This window comes from Peromyscus eremicus, chromosome 3, assembly GCF_949786415.1.
Source record: "Peromyscus eremicus chromosome 3, PerEre_H2_v1, whole genome shotgun sequence".
NCBI lineage: Eukaryota > Metazoa > Chordata > Mammalia > Rodentia > Cricetidae > Peromyscus > Peromyscus eremicus.
In genome coordinates, this window is record NC_081418.1 from 126,347,288 (window position 1) to 126,363,551 (window position 16,264).

Here is a 16,264-nt window from a genome sequence, read left to right on the forward strand (position 1 = left end):
TCTGTCTGTCTCCTAGTTGCCTGGCCTCCAGGGGGCTGGCTGGCTCCCTTTTTCTCTCTGCCTGCCGATCCCACCTATCCCTCCTCTGTCTAGCTATTGGCCATTCAGCTTTTTATCAAACCAATCAGGTGCCTTAGGCAGGCAAGGTAAAACAGCAACACATCTTTATGTAGTTAAATGCAACACAAACAAATGTAATACATTTTTACATAGTTAAACAAATATTCTATTCCACAGTATTTCCCCCTTTTTGTCTAAATAAAAAGGAAAAGTTTTAACTTTAACCTAGTAAAACTATGTAAAATAAGAACAATTATCAAGTAAGAATTACATTTACAATATCCAGTCCATTTGTATTTGGCAGATTCAGATAAAATACTCCATTATTTATCTGATCTTGGTAAGTCCAAAGTTTTGTACCTAATTTACCTTCTATCATAACTAAGGCAAACTGTAACTATACCTATCTTGTCTTCAACTCTATCAAAGACCCCAGAAGGATATAATATTATCTGAGTAAATAGGATGTGCAGTGCAAGCCACTTCCAAAACTATAGAAACAACAGATACATCTGGCTGCCTAGATAGTCATTCAAGGTTCCTATGCAATATTGGGGCATTTATACCAATAAAAAATATTTGAAGTTAATAGTTTTCTTTTTACCCTATATTCCTATATCCCTCCTAAATGATGACAAACATCCATAACTCACTGAATGACCAAAAACCACCTACCCACCTCTTGGGAATGTGGGCATTGTGTTCTCTAGACTGCTTCCTGTTGTCCAGGGGTGATGACATCTTTAGGGGACCCAGAAAAACTTGAGATAATGGTCAAGTTATGGGAAAACTAGTTGTAACATTTTTGTTATACGTCACCTGCCTTGTAGTTTTTTTTTCTTGGTTTCTTTCTTTATGTCTGTAGTCAAGATTTTCTGGGGGTCTCCCCTGATCAAACCTGATCTCTATTAATCTTGAAGGAATCCACAGCATTTTGTTTCCTATGGAAACAAAAGTATAACCTCCCCCAATGCAACACATTTTCTTAATTACATTTTAATGTTAAAATATCCCTAAAGTATTTAGGCTGGTTTAATTCAGCAGTTCCTTTTACAATTCCATGTCTCTCAGCAGCTGTCATTCACTCATCAGCATTCAAAAAATTCAAAGACAACAAAGCACCATACAGAATCCAGACTTGCTGTGTATTTCCCAGCTTTATTTGGCTTATTCTTTTATATTACTTTACTCTTTCTTTAAAGACTTTACTTAATTATTTTTAAACTATTTTTCCTATGACTATTTATACCCATTTTCTTTTGTTTCTTAAGCCTATGTACATTTATAAACACACTGTAACCTATTTAGAGGTTTTTCCAGTCTGAACTTGCTTTACTGTGTACCTGACTGTGAAAACTATGGCATCCCATACCAGTGGGACACATTATTTGGTCCATAGCAGTTCTAACTGAGTGAAGGCAAATGGAATAAAATATAGGATCAATATTTTCTAACTCACTTTTAACTATGTTGTCACTTGGCTTTCAAGGGGCCATTTTTTAAAAGATAATCCTTCCTTCTGGCTTCACCCAGAAACCTTCCCCTGAGTGTAAAACTCCAGTCTTGGGCCACCTAAGCTGCTTATTTTTTTTTCTCCAGAGAAGTAGTTCTCATGTGTTATTGCTTTGCCTATATTCTTACCAAAACTTTATATGCCTTCTCCAAATAGCTCTTATGTTCTTCCTGCTTACTGGGAGTGTGGGAATTTGTAGCAGGCTTTTTTGTCAGCCGCCAGCTCACAAATAGTGACATGGAAACTTATTAATTATAAAAGCTTGGCCTTTAGCTTAGGCTTGTCTCAACTAGCTCTTATAACTTAAACCATTTATGTTAATCTACATTCTACCATGTGGTGTTACCTCTCTTCTATCTTACACCTTCTGTTTCCTTTCCATATCTGGCTGGCAACTCTGCCTTTCTTCCTCCCAAAGTTCTCTCTCTGCTTAGAAGTCCTGTCTATACCTCCTGCCTAGCTATTGACCATTCAGCTTTTTATTACCCCTTCATACAGTGTACAAATATCCCACAAAAAGAATTGTTTAATTTGCTGATCTACAAGGACTCTTCAAAACTACCACAAATAATATATTTATTTTAATCAAAAGAAACAACTTAGTTATAAATTGTATACTGATAGGAAAGCATTTTGGAGAACCAAAATAGCGTTGTGTTTGACAAAAAAAAAAAAAAAAAAAAAAAAAAGATGACGCAGCAAGCCTTCATGATCTGCTCTGACTTTGCTTGTTTCTTCAGCCTTTTCTTTGATTCCCTACCCATTTGATGTAGCCATGGTAGACTACTTGTTACCCAAATGTGCTATGGCCCTGTGTCATCATTTATGCTAATTTATACTAGCACTGCACTGTTAGAAAGGCCTTTCTTCTCTTGTGCCATTGCCTAGGTAGTTCTGAATAAGTGACTCAATTATGTCTGTCAATGATTGCTTTATAGTCTTTGACCTGCCACCAACTGTTTTATTCTCTCTTTATATGTTCAGCTTTCAAAAGAAAAAGGACACAAAGTAGCAAATATGTAGGATGAGTAAGCCAAAAAATACACTGTACAACTGACAGCCCTGGTTACTAGTGTATTTTATTTAAGGTTTTTGATAAATTAATAACATAACTGCTTTTGGTAACTAAGAAAATGGGTAACTAGGATGATAAATATATTCATTTATTATATCACCATAGCCATTTTACTGTATATGTATCACATAATACACTATACATCTTAAATATACATAATGAAACTTATTTTTGAAGTATGTATAATAAAAATTCAAATATTGGTTCCTCTAGATACAGGGCTATAGCTAATCCTTCAGTAAATGTTTCTCAGTTTATGTTACACAATCAATATTGAGAGCCTGATACTACAATTTCTTTTATTGTTTTATTAAAAAAAGTCTTGAGAGTAAATATTAGGGAATAAACCTAAGAGATCCATGGAGCAACGCAGAGACAATCACCCTTCTCTCTCCACTTCCCGGATCGAAAGGGCTGTGTTACTCTTAGGCTCCTCCCCTTCCTCCTCCAAGTGTCCTTCTCTCTCCCATTGAGTCCACCAGGGAACTCTATGGTCCACTCCAGCCAGCTGAATGTGGACATTCCCCTCTGAACTGAGGTCGAACTCTGTTGATGGTCACGGAGCAATCAACACAAGCAAATTTCCCCCAACAAATCAACGTGCTTGTTTTCCTTTTATAATAGTTAACTCACTGTATTATAATATTTTATTTAACAATAAGGCTTTTTTTGTTTTGTTTTTTCAAGACAGGTTTTCTCTGTATATCCCTGGATGTTGTGGAACTCACTCTGTCGAGCAGGTTGGCCTCAAACTCAGAGATCCACCTGCCTTTATCTACATCCTGAATGCTGGAATTAAAGGTGCATGCCACCACCACCCGGCTTATTATTAACAGTGATGCTTAAACACTTCTAGCACATTACAATTTCTAAGAAGATTTTATGTATGTAGACTGGCCTGGTGGTGCAGGCAGAGGGAGAATTGCAAGTTCAAGTCTTGCCCAGGTTACAGAGTTGGTGGTATGAGATACCCATATAGTGAAATGGTTATATTAGAGGAACACATTAATATATTCATCCTTTCACACAGTTGGTAGTTTTCCCCAGTGCAGCAAGAGCAGTTATAATCCCCTCACTTAACAAACATCTTGAAGAGAATGCAGTAGTAACTGTAGCTTTCATGCTGTAATAGTGTATTTTAGGGGGCTTGCATATCCTACATATATGCTTTTAAGGGTCAAATACCATATCTACCTGTCTTCCTCATCTCCCCACCTTCAACAGTTCTTGGATTCCCTTCAAGGAAATGACTGTAACATCAAAAAACAAAAATGAACCCGTTTTTCACCATGTGCACTTTATTGAATCCACTGTAGATAGTTGTGTGAGAATAGTATTTTCATATATGTGGAATAAAGGGTTGGGCTTCAGACAAGGGGGGGCAGTTGTGAACAGTGGAGCACATGGTAAGACTAAAATTTAGAATATTGTATCCTTTGTGAAATGACTTCAAAGACTGCCACAGAGGGGATGGAGACAATGATTCAGATATTGATCATAAGGATACTAAAAAGTCAGGAAACTCATGTTCAGGTGCTTTGTAGTGGAGTCATAGGCCTGGGCCTAATATCTTCCTGTCGTTAGACTTCACAGAGTAGACATAAACAATGAAACCCAGGCATATGGAGTTCATGAGGAGTGTGTTGAACACGGGCCAGACCACATGAATCAGGCACAGTGAACTCTTTGGGCATGCTGATCAAGTTGGTCCCAACAACAGCTGAGCCATGGGGGTCCCCAAGCTCAGCCATCGTGTGTTCCTCTTTTGACTCATAGCTCGAGGGGAGTCCGGTATTACTGGTCAAGAAGGGTTAGGATCTGTGGTTCATGGTATTGACTCTAGAACAGTCACCCTTTCTGAAGGATATCTGCTTCTACCCTTGATCTAATTGACTATCACTTTCAGTTAAGTGTAGGTAGGACAAAGAAGGCTTTTAATAATTAACTGTAGGATTGATCAATGATTTATTAAAAACTTAAGTTATGAATGATGAGCAAAATCCCTTCTTTAGTTTCTTATAAATATGAAAAACAAACATCAGCCACATCAAATAAGATGGCTAATCAATGATTAGTGAATTATTTATTTTTACAGTACTTTGGATTGAACCTAGAACCTCAGGTAAGTGCTTGAATTTTAATCTTCAGCTCTTTCTTTTTCAGTTTGAGATAGAGTCTCTCTAAGTAGCTGTAGGCTGAGCTTGAGCTCACGCTGTAGTCCACGAAGGCCTTGAATTTGCCTTCCTACCTCAGCTTTCCATATATCTACCATCACAGACCTGTGTACCAGACCTGGATATATTTTTTAAAAATAATTTATTTAAATTTATTTCATGTGCATTGTGTGAGGGTGTCAGATCCCTGGAACTGGAGTTACAGACAGTCATGTGCTGCCATGTGGGTGCTGGGTATTGAACCCTGGCCCTCTGGAAGAGCAGACAGTGTTCTTAACCACTGAGCCATCTCTCCAGCCCCAGACCTGGATATATTTATAAACATTTTTTATAAACTGTGAAGTGCTCTAACAAGCATTAATTGTTGTTGCTTGATATAGACACCCTATACGTTAGTGAGTCTGTTGATACGCTTGTGATCTAAGTCACCTCTGGTGAAATATTCCCCTGCTTGCTTGCATCTCCCAGAGAATGGCTTCATGCTCTCTGCTTCTCTGGGACCCAGAGATGACTTTGTTTACTTGAGCCTTTCTCACTATGGCTCTTGTCTTTACTTCTTCTGAAAGAGAGAATGGTGAGGCATCATTCTCCCATTCCTGTTCTTCCAGGAACAACTGAAATTCATTTAGAATATAAACCTCTTATCTGCTTCTCTCTTAAGGGGCCTGTTTTCTACAATAACTCAAGCTTGATTTAATCCTGTATAAAGAAGCTTGGGCTTTTTTTTTTTTGGAGGAAATAGAAATCCCCTTCTCTGTTATGGACTTGAGTCTTTGGAGGACCCCAATATTAAAATGATAATGTAGCCTCAAACTGTTTTTCTTTTACACTTTGTTAGGTTCCAGTGGTGTAGAGTGAGTCCTTTCTCATTTGGATCTTGTGATGTGACTCTAGAGATACATATCAATATACTATGGTTTTTAGACCCGGTCTTCTCCTGATGAATAACTGTTGATGGGAATTTAATTTCTAATGTGCTGTGTTCTCTGTCATTTTAACTGTTAGAGGGAAAAAAGGGGTTCCAATGAAAGAGAATGAATAAACAACTCTTAAGTGTGTTAGCTGCTAGGAAAGCGTAAAACACTTGGTAAATAATATGGAGAGAGAGAGAGAGAGAGAGAGAGAGAGAGAGAGAGAGAGAGAGAGAGAGAGAGAGAGAGAGAGAATGCTGCTTTCAGTTCTGAGAACTGTGGAATCTCATGGAGAACAAAACTAGTGTAGTACTGAGGAAACAGTGTTCAAGCCTTTGTACTTCTGTGCTGCCAAGTGTTTGTGTCACCACCATAGGCAATTTTGGGGGCCTCAGTTTCTATTCAAAAAATTAGAAATGTGAGCTCTTCTGTCTTCCAAGGCCCTTGTAAATTAATTTCTAGAAATTGAGTGATTTCTAAAATTTGAATCCCTTGGCAGTATGAAGAGTTGTTCAGAGAAGGAAGAAGATGACTGGACAGGAGGTTGGAAGATGTTTCACAGAAGGGATAGATTTGATCTGAAATTTGAAAGATGAGTGGGGTTTAGATTAGTGAGAAGAAGAAAAGTATTTCAGTTAAAAGAAGAGCAAGAACAAAAGCGAAAGCATAATAGTGGCGAGTCTGGTATATAGAGATTTCGGCTGGTTGCCACGAAGGTTTTTGTGCAGAGAAACAAAGGGGTGTACATGATAATAATACATCATGTATTAGCCATATACAATGTTCCAGGCAGAAATTGCTTTATGTAGAAGTATGAACTTATTATGTTCTGAAATAGATTACTGTTATTAACCTAATTTTACAAATGAAAAACTACAGCTCATAGGCTTAGAACTAGGAGTCTAGCTCCTATGCCATGCTCCTAGCCATCATACTCCAATCACTAGATAATACTGTTCCATATTTCTCCTCATGTAGACATGCCCATGTCAGTGATACAGAAACATGACTGAGGTGAGACAATTTCTCTTTCCATTTCTTCTCTTTATTTTGTTATTTTTTTTTTTACAGTTCTGGGGCCTGGCAAATGTTAGGTAACTCTGCCAGCTGCCCTGATATTGGATTATATTTTATTCCTTCTCTTTATTATTCATCTTTTTAAGGAGGAGATAGATTCTATCCCAGAGAGTTCTTGGGAGAATCAGTTGAAATAAACTTTGAAAATGCCTGCCATCATTACTGGTACATGAAAGATTTCAATAACTCTCCCACCATGACAAGCAGATTTTTAAAGCACTGTTAAGACAATAGCTCACTGCACCAGTGTTTATGGGAGTCTTCAACTCAAGTCGTATTGTTCATGGACAGGCTTGTATGACACCAAAAACAATTCTGAAAAGTGGAACAAATCCAGGTGAACACTTTGTTTCTCCTTCAGATCCTTCATCTTTATAAAGAGGAGATACAATATATTCCAGAGGGTTCGTAGGAGAATCAGTTGAAATAAACTTCCTTTTGGTTGATATAGTTTGCTGCATATAGTTCAGAAAATACCAGCTATGGGTGTTTTAAAACAGTGTCCAAGGAAGACACTTTTAAACTAGCTAATTTTTAGAATATTTATACTTAGGTTTGAATACTGTCACGTCTATTCGTTTAATCCTTTCATTTTCTCTAAGGAGGTTAAAATCATTACCTGATGCCACACAGCTGCGAAGTTAAGGAATCAGGATGAAAATCTAGGTCTTTGATTTTGATTCTATGTGTATTTCTACAGGTTTCCTAGACTGAGTCCCAGGTGTCTTAGAGCTAGGTGATTGGCTACTCTGGTTGGAAACACATGTTATCTAGGCAAAAATTCAACACTTCAAGCCATTTCACGAACTTCTTTGTTTTCCAAATAATTTAGTTGAATCATTTGGTGTTAACTGAGAATTTTCTTGTAGAATTGCTATAGTTTGAAATAAAAATTTAAGCCGGGCGGTGGTGGCGCACGCCTTTAATCCCAGCACTCAGGAGGCAGAGCCAGGCTAATCTCTGTGAGTTCGAGGCCAGCCTGGGCTACCAAGTGAGTTCCAGGAAAGGCGCAAAGCTACACAGAGAAACCCTGTCTTGAAAAACCAAAAAAAAAAAAAAAAAAAAAAAAGAAATAAAAATTTAGTGAGGAGCTGTTTTACTTTCTTCTTTTGGAAGGGGATGGTTGCAAAGTTCAGAGCAGTTTAATCCAGGCCATTACAAGGTGCTATTCCTACTCCAAACATCTATTTCCTTGTACTTAAACTTTCAGTTATGATACCCAAAGTACTTTCTTCATATGATATCTCAGAGAGCTTTGCATTCTCTAGCACACTCAGTGGATTTCGGTATACTATATGGATGAAGACTGTAGCAACCGGGGGAATGTAGAGTAGATATGTAAAAGAATTTTCCTCTTGATTTCTTAACTATTATTGCAGGCAGTTTTTCTAGTTATAAAGAGTAAGAGTTCAGGAGAACAGTTTTCCCACAGTATCAGGGCTACGGATTCTAGTCAGAGCTGTAGGAAATAGTGAAGTTTCTTTTCTTGGTTTTGCCTTCTTTCCCCACTGGTCCCTCTCATTCTTTGCCCATGGACATATGTCACAGGACCTGGAGCCTAATCCAAGATGAATATATTTTCTGAGACAAATTGATATATGAAGTCTTATTTTCCAGTGCAAGAAATAGTGTGGAATATTTTTTATTGTTATTGACAATATTTTTTTGCATTTCTATAAAAGAGCTATAAAAACAGAACAACTTCTGTAAATGGAAATAGGGGATTTTTAACTCTGAAATTACGAGAAAATAGGAATCATTCTTCCTTGCTAACTTCATAAATAGAAAGTCAGCTTTTTGAAAACATAAATTATTTGATTTGGCAAAGTAGACTGTGACTGACTTCTTGCAGCATCTAAACTATGCAGTTGTGGTTGAAAATGCACTCAGTTGACCCCAAGAGGACACTGTGATTCTGTAGTACACATGTAGTAAAACTTTACTATTTCCTGTATACATTGGCTTTGCCTATTGTTTCATTTAATTGTCACTTAACCTTGAGAAAAATGAGCCTCGTTTCCTGTTTAGGAAACCAAGGCTGAGAAAGTTTGTGATTTTTCTTGAAGTTGCTATAATCAAATAGGTAATTTGAAATTTAGACCCTGCTTTATACCCTTTTCTCCCTCAACTCTCCTCTTCTCTGCAGCTCAACTCCATTCTGAACTCTGCCTTAATTAGTCAATTGATGATGCTCTTGCATGGAAGCACCAAGGTTAGATTAAAACTGCTCAAGCTGGAAGAGCCTGTGTGGTTGTGACAGGTGTTGTGTAGGTTGATTGAAAAATAACTTAAGGATCGTCCCTTTTCCTTGTGTTTTTGCTAATTCTTGTAATACTTTTTAAACTTAGATTTCCTTCTGTTGCCTCTGGTATATTTCAGACGGATTTTAAGTTGTCAGGAAAGGAAATTTTCACTCAAGAACTCAGTTTCTTTAAAGCCTTTTATTTTTCTTACACCATAAATTTATTTCTTACTTAGAGCTCAGGGTGCTGTCAGACTTGTTTCCACTCACAAGACAGACTACTTTCTGTTGGTGTATTTCTTTACTCACATGGTCCCTCTCTTACAGCCTCCTCTCTCCAGTGAATCCCAGCTATAGTTAAATGGAAAGTTCTGAGAGCCAAAGGTAAGTTTTGGAGGAAGGGAAAAGATTTATGAAGCTCCTGCTTCTGCTTTGGAGTCTTCCTTGAAAACCTCAGGGACTCCCTACTGTCCTAGCCATCTCCTAGACATCAATGGTTTACTTTAGACCTTAGGAACAAAGAGCTGGCCAGGAGCTCTGAAAGAAGAAAGCCTCCAGAGACCCTTGCATGAGTTGATTTAGTTTTTCTTGTAGTTAAACCTTAGAAACAGACATAAAGAACCTTTTGTTTGTTTTAACTGGTCCAACTCCTCTCCTCTTGGGGTTATTTATGTTGAGGTTTCCCATATATTTAATTCATGCTTCCATGGACTATTCCACAGGAACCAGTGCTCTAAGGCTGAGCATGGGAGACATTGCCTTGTCTTCACAAAGCCTATAGTTCAGCAGTGGAGACAGAATTAAACAAGCAGTACAATAAAGTGTTTCCATTGCCATGTCCACGTGATCAGAGGAGTTTGAAATAGAAGGTGTTTCTCTCTGGTTTTACCATAGCAATAGAGCAGAGAGCATTGGCTGTTATGTCTTGCCATACTCTTTGTCAATATTTATCCAAATATAAATTACTTCACATAGCTCTTCCTGGAGTAGGCTATTATTTACTTTTAACTTGAAATTTTAAACATTCTACTGTTTATTTACATTTGCTTAAAATATGTGAACTGTGCAATTTTAAATGGTATGCTCATTGTCAATGAAGGGGAATGGATAGTGATAGCTACAGTGACTTTTTGGGTATTTGCTTTAACTTGGTAAAATAATCTATGATTTTGAAGTTAAGAAAGGGATTGGGGGATGTTTTGATACACAGGGTGTCTCACTGTGTAGCCCTGGCTGGCCTGGAACTTGCTATGCATACTAGGCTACCCTCAAACTCATAGAGTCCCACCGGCCTCTACCTCCCAAGTAGTGACATTAAAAGTGTGCACTATCATGTCTAGTCCTAGAAAGGGATTAAGATAAAGATAATAGTGCTTCAGGTCAGACTGAGACCAATGGAGTGTGCTTTGAGTTTCATTGGGACAAAGGACTGTTTTTTGTTTGTTTGCTTTTTTAAAATATTTATTTTATTAATGCATTTATTTATTTATTTATTTTATATTTTGACTGCAGTTTCCCTTCCCTCCTCTCCTCCCAGTCTTCCCCATACCCTCCTTTGTTCCCACCCCCACCCCCAATCCAGTCCTCCTCTGTTTCTGATACTCCCTGAGTATCAACAAAACATGGCATGTCAAGTTGCAGTAAGACTAAGCACCTCCCCATGTGTTAAGGCTGGGCAATGTGACCCAGTATGAGGAGTAGGGTCCCAAAAGCCAGTAAAAGAGTCGGAGACAGCCCCTGTTCCCACTGTTAGGAGTCCCACAAGAGGACTAAACTACATAGCCATAACATTTATGCAGAGTGCCTAGGTCAGTCCCATGCAGGCTTCCTGGTTGTCGGTTCAGTCTCTGTGAGCCGAGGTTAGTTGATTCTGTGGGTTTTCTTATGGTGCGACAAAGAGCTGTTTTATTCTTTCCTTAACATCTTGCAGCTTGGCTAATGATAATCTTCAAGTAACTGCTGAAGAGATATGAAGTTCTCAGAGCACTGAATAGTTATTTTCTAATATCACTTGTACATTACATACAAAGTATTGTATTCTGATATTGGAGGTCTCTTGGAAATTAATATGTATAGAAGAAGTATGGTACTTTCTTGAAGCTTATTAGAGATTATAACCACAGTAGGAGAGCAACACCCTGCAGGGGTAGAGTAGACCATGATAGTAATGAAGTGGAGATTGGTGGGAAACATGCTCCTAAGAGTTGTAAGAGCCTGTCAGGGGCTGGAGAGATGGCTCAGTAGGTAAAGTGCTGGCTACATAAGAATTAGATCAGCACACATGTAAATGCCGGGTGAAATAGCGTGCATCCGTAACTCCATCGTTAGGTAGGGTGGAGGCGGGAAGATTCCCAGCACTCACAGACCTGCCAGTCTGTGAGCTTCAGGTTCCATGAAGAGACCCTGACTTAAAAAATAAAATGGCCGGGCGGTGGTGGCGCACGTCTTTAATCCCAGCACTCGGGAGGCAGAGCCAGGCGGATCTTTGTGAGTTCGAGGCCAGCCTGGTCTACAGAGCGAGATCCAGGAAAGGCGCAAAGCTACACAGAGAAACCCTGTCTCGAAAAACAAAAACAAAAACAAACAAAAAAAATAAAATGGATATCAATAGAAGACACTTGATGTTGACCTTCAGCCTCTGTATGCACACGCACACACACGAACATATACATACTCAAATATCACCCCACCTACAAAGAACAAAGCAGAAATAAACTTCCTTTATTGCAGAGAATCCCAGGAATATGAGGCTGCAAGATACCCTTGGTTAGTGATCTTAGTGTCTTTGTCTGTAAATGTGCACGAGCATGTCGTATTCTAGAATTCTCTTAAGACTTAATTGAAATAAAGAAGCTTATGAAAGTGTTCTGTATACTCTAAACTCTACATCAATAAAAACTTTCTGTCACTATCACTATGGTGTAGGGAATCTAAGAATAGAAAAGTAAAATTGCTGTTACTTTTTCCCAGGAGCTTAAGTTATTCTTTATGACTTGCAACTAGTTTTTATCATTGGAAGATGAAATTGAAGTTTCTGAACATATTTCCCCCACCACATTCAGGAGCTATTGAGGAAGGATGGAAGGTTAAGAGTTGGCTTTGGGAAGACTGTAGACTTTGTTAAAACTGTGTCATATTAACACACAGCTATTACTGCCTGATTACTCTTCATAGAGTTCAATGAAAAGAAGACAGAGTGCAGGATGTATTTTGTTTGAACTATTTGTTTCATTTTATTGAAGTCATTGGTCAAAATGAATTGATCCTAGGGTGAGTTGGGACTTGGTAGGGATTACTATTTGTGCTTTAGCCTATGGTTAGTGAAAAACCGTGATGACTTTGATCAGAGGCTGACTTGATTAGTGCAGTGCTTAGTAAAGGATAGCAATGTGGAGAGGAAGAATATGCACAGCCCTGATGTATTGGAAGTTTGAAGTAAACAAAATCTGAGCAATAGAGAAGTAGAGAGGGATTTGTGGTGTTAGGATGTAGTCCTGGGTTAAAGGAGCTCATGGACTTCATGATCCTCATTCTGCTCTCTCCAAGAGGTTCTTTTATGAGATTTAAAAAGATGATGTATGATAAAATGACATTCGTAAAATACACAAGTAATGATTATATAGCTTCATAACTTTTATGAAGTATGTGTGATGTAGGTCAAGATATATTACTAGCTCCTGCTCAGCCTCTACAATACCCACTCTCATCATTTCTTTACTAGATGGCCACCAGTTTTACTTCCTTCACTGAATATTAATTCTGCCTGTTTTATAAAAGCAGAATCATACAGTATAGCCTCCTTTTTATCGGCTTTTTTTTCTTGGTTTGAATATGAATAGCCCCCCCCAGACTCATGTGTTTGAATACTTGGCTCATAGAGAGTGGCACTATTAGGTGTGGCCTTGTTGGAGTAGGTGTGGCCTTGCTGGAGGAAATGTGCCATTGTGGAGGTGGGCTTTGAGGTCTCATATATGCTCAAGCCACACCAGTGTGACAGTTCACTTCCTATTGCAGCAGATCAAGATGTAGAACTCTCAGCTCCTTCTCCAGCACCATGTCTGCTTGCATGCCACCATGTCAAGCCATGATGATAATGGACTGAATCTCTGAAACTGTAAGCCAGCCACTCCAATTAAATGTTTTCCTTTATAAGAGTTGCTGTGGTCATGGTGTCTCTTTATAGCAATAGAAACCTAACTAAAACACTGGTCTTGTTGGTTTGACCATATCTTCATGAGACTCATCTGTTTCCTTTTATACAGCATTAGTTTATTCTCTTTCATTGCTGATTTGTATTGTTATGTGACTACATCACAATTTATCTATCTATTCTGTTATTGTTGTATATTTAAATTTTACCCAAGAGACCTTACTACTAATTTGATCACCTTGTCTGCAGGTTTCCCTATTTGTAAATAGAATTTATTGATTAGGTCATTCTTGGGCTCTTTTTAGAGTCAACAGTGAGAAGACCCCCATGTGGAATATGTAGTGTCCTTTGCATATTATTTTAGCTGGAACAGCTCTGGTTTAGTTGCTGTATGTGCTGCTGAGCTTCTTCCTGAGGTTTCAGTTAAAACAAAGTATTGTGTGTCAAATAATGTGTTTGGTTCTCTCTACTAGAAGGTAGAAGCTCTCTCTCCACTAAGAGTCTTGTCACCGTCATGAGAGATTATGAGTGGTAAAACTGAAATAAATGAAATATTTGCTTTTAACTTTTTTTCACACATACACAAAGCCTCATATTGTCCTTTGACTGTTATAGGGGAATAGAGAGGAAAATAATTTGTCAGGAATCGATGGTTAGTAAAGGATTAACAAAAGGAAACATTTGGGCTAGATTTAAATGAAGAGAAGTTGACTAAGTGGATTGGGAGACTGAAGGATTAATGCATTTCAGGGAGAGGAATGAGGCAGGAAATCATGGAGAGACATTGCTATTTTGGAATACTATTTAATGTGGATACTGTTTATTATGGGAAGGACATGACTGAAGAACACTAGGAGATAAGATTGGGAGTGTCCTTGGGCTCCTATATAAAAGGTTTTGAATATTATAGTGGTTATAGCTAATAAGAAATTATAAATATCTTTTGGATGAATATTGAGCTCTACTAGATGAAACCAACTTAGTTTTATATCTTGATGAGTTCAAAGTCAAAAAGCATAATGAGTAAATAAAAGTGAAGAATGTTCTGCTTGTAGCAAGTGAGGAGTGCACTAGGGTTGTTTGCGAGGTAATCCTCTCTCTGAACTAAGAAAATGTGGACTTGGGGCTGGAGAGATGGCTCAGAGCTTAAGAGCAGTGGCTGATCTTCCAGAGGGCCCCAGTTCAGTTCCCAGCACCCACATGGCAGCTCATAGCTATCTGTGGCTCCAGTTCTAGGGGGTCTGTCACCTTCACCCCAATGCACATAAAATAAAGTTAAATAAAATATATATTTTTTTAAAAAAGGCAGGTCTGTGGTGGCACACGCCTTTAATCCCAGCACTTGGGATGCAGAGGCAGATGGATCTCTGTGAGTTCAAGGCCAGCCTGGTCTATAGAGTGAGTTTCAGGACATCCAGGGCTATTACACAGGGAAACCCTGGGGAATCTGCACTTATTCATAAAGGAAAGCAAAGGTAGGGTGAGCACATTCCTGAGCATGCTCATTTAAGATACACATTTTTTAGGCAGGCATCGTGGTGCATGCCTTTAATCCCATCACTCACAGGTAGATATTTGTGAGTCCAAGGCCAGCTTTGTCTGCATAGAGAGTTCCAGAACATCCAGGCCTGTATAGAGAGATCTTGTCTCAAACAAACAAAGATAAATATTTCTGAGCATAGTTAGTTCAAAGTTATAGAGCACATGTCTACAAAAGAAAGGTGATAGAGACATTCTGAGCATGTTCAGCTTAAGGTCACAGAGCATACATTCAAAAGTGAAAGATGGCACATACCAACGCTAGACAGAGAATGTAATATTGTAATGAGCAAAGTGTACTCCAGATCATGTAAAGAATGAGTTCAGGGTAACTTGGTGTTCTTAGCTGGTTCCTTTTGTCTCTCCAAAGAGCATTAGCTGAATAAAATGAAAAACTTTGAAGGTACATTTAAAAGGTATGTTTAAAGGGGCAGCAGCTTCTTCACAGAATTTGCCTCTGAAGGCACGTGCCTCACTTAGTAGCTAACAGACACAAGACCTTTGCACACACAACAATATTTGGATGTTAACTCATGCAGGGGAAATGTTACACTCAGAAGTGGTGCTGATTAGAGAAAGGCTTGGATGGCATAAGGTCTACACTGATGTCTTCTTAGCTCGAGGGTATTGGGTATATGTTCACCACCTGTATCAAACAAGGGTGAGGAGTTGGAGGCTGTGCTGAGGAGCACCAAGTCTCACACTGATAAATTAGCAGTGCCCTGGCTTTTAAAACTCGTCATTAGAGCTGGAGAATTATAATTTAGCTTCCTATGTAAAAAATTAGAGTAGGCCTTCTGGCTTACTTTCCAGCTCCTCTCCATAAGGGACTTTTCATTTTGTCCCCAGAAACATATGTGTGTTGTAATGTACTCCATTTATGGTAATTGGAGCATGCCTTTCCATTTTTCCTGTCAAATACCCATGTCCCCTGTCTGTTGATCTTCAGAGCCTCATATAATGAGCCTATGAATTACATTAGGTTGGAAATCAGATTTCTAATTAAATACATATGAAGGTTATTTCACTCATTAGCCTTTTTATTTTTTAATCATTTGTGGTTTTCAGGTATCTCTGTGTTGCAATTTCTGTCATGGTTAAGAAGAACTTCAAATTGGGGTGCAGTTTCTTGCTAGATTGGAGAAAATGCCATTTCATTCACTTACTATTCACCAGGAGTGAATTGGTCGTGGTTGAGCTGTTACTGTTACGAGGCACGGCATGGTACACCCCTGAATGCTTGCACTTTCCGAGGATCATCTCCAGTTTGCACCTGAGCAGTGGACTAACTAACTTCCCTACAAAGCTACAAAGTGGTGAACGAGGAATTGAGTTATATGTGAATTCGTAACTTGTGTTTTTCAACTTCATTACTGTGACAGCAGAATAGTTGTATTGTTAAGCAAAACTTTCACAGCTCAGTAGAGAAAGTTTAGGAGGAGAGCTTCAGGGTCAGAAAAGGAGTTTTTGAGAATGAGCACTTCCTGAGAACTACAGCCTTCATGAAGTATACAGAGTAGAGT

General features: G+C 38.5%; 1 protein-coding gene and 1 pseudogene across 1 annotated transcript in view; one reads left to right on the top strand and one right to left on the bottom strand.

Annotated features, from left to right (window-relative positions):
• The window catches only part of Syn2 (synapsin II), a 154,942-nt gene that overhangs the window by 14,114 nt on the left and 124,564 nt on the right, over nucleotides 1-16,264 (top strand). The gene's annotated exons all lie outside the window — the stretch shown is intronic.
• On the bottom strand, nucleotides 4,061-4,477 carry LOC131907303 (interferon-induced transmembrane protein 2-like; annotated as a pseudogene).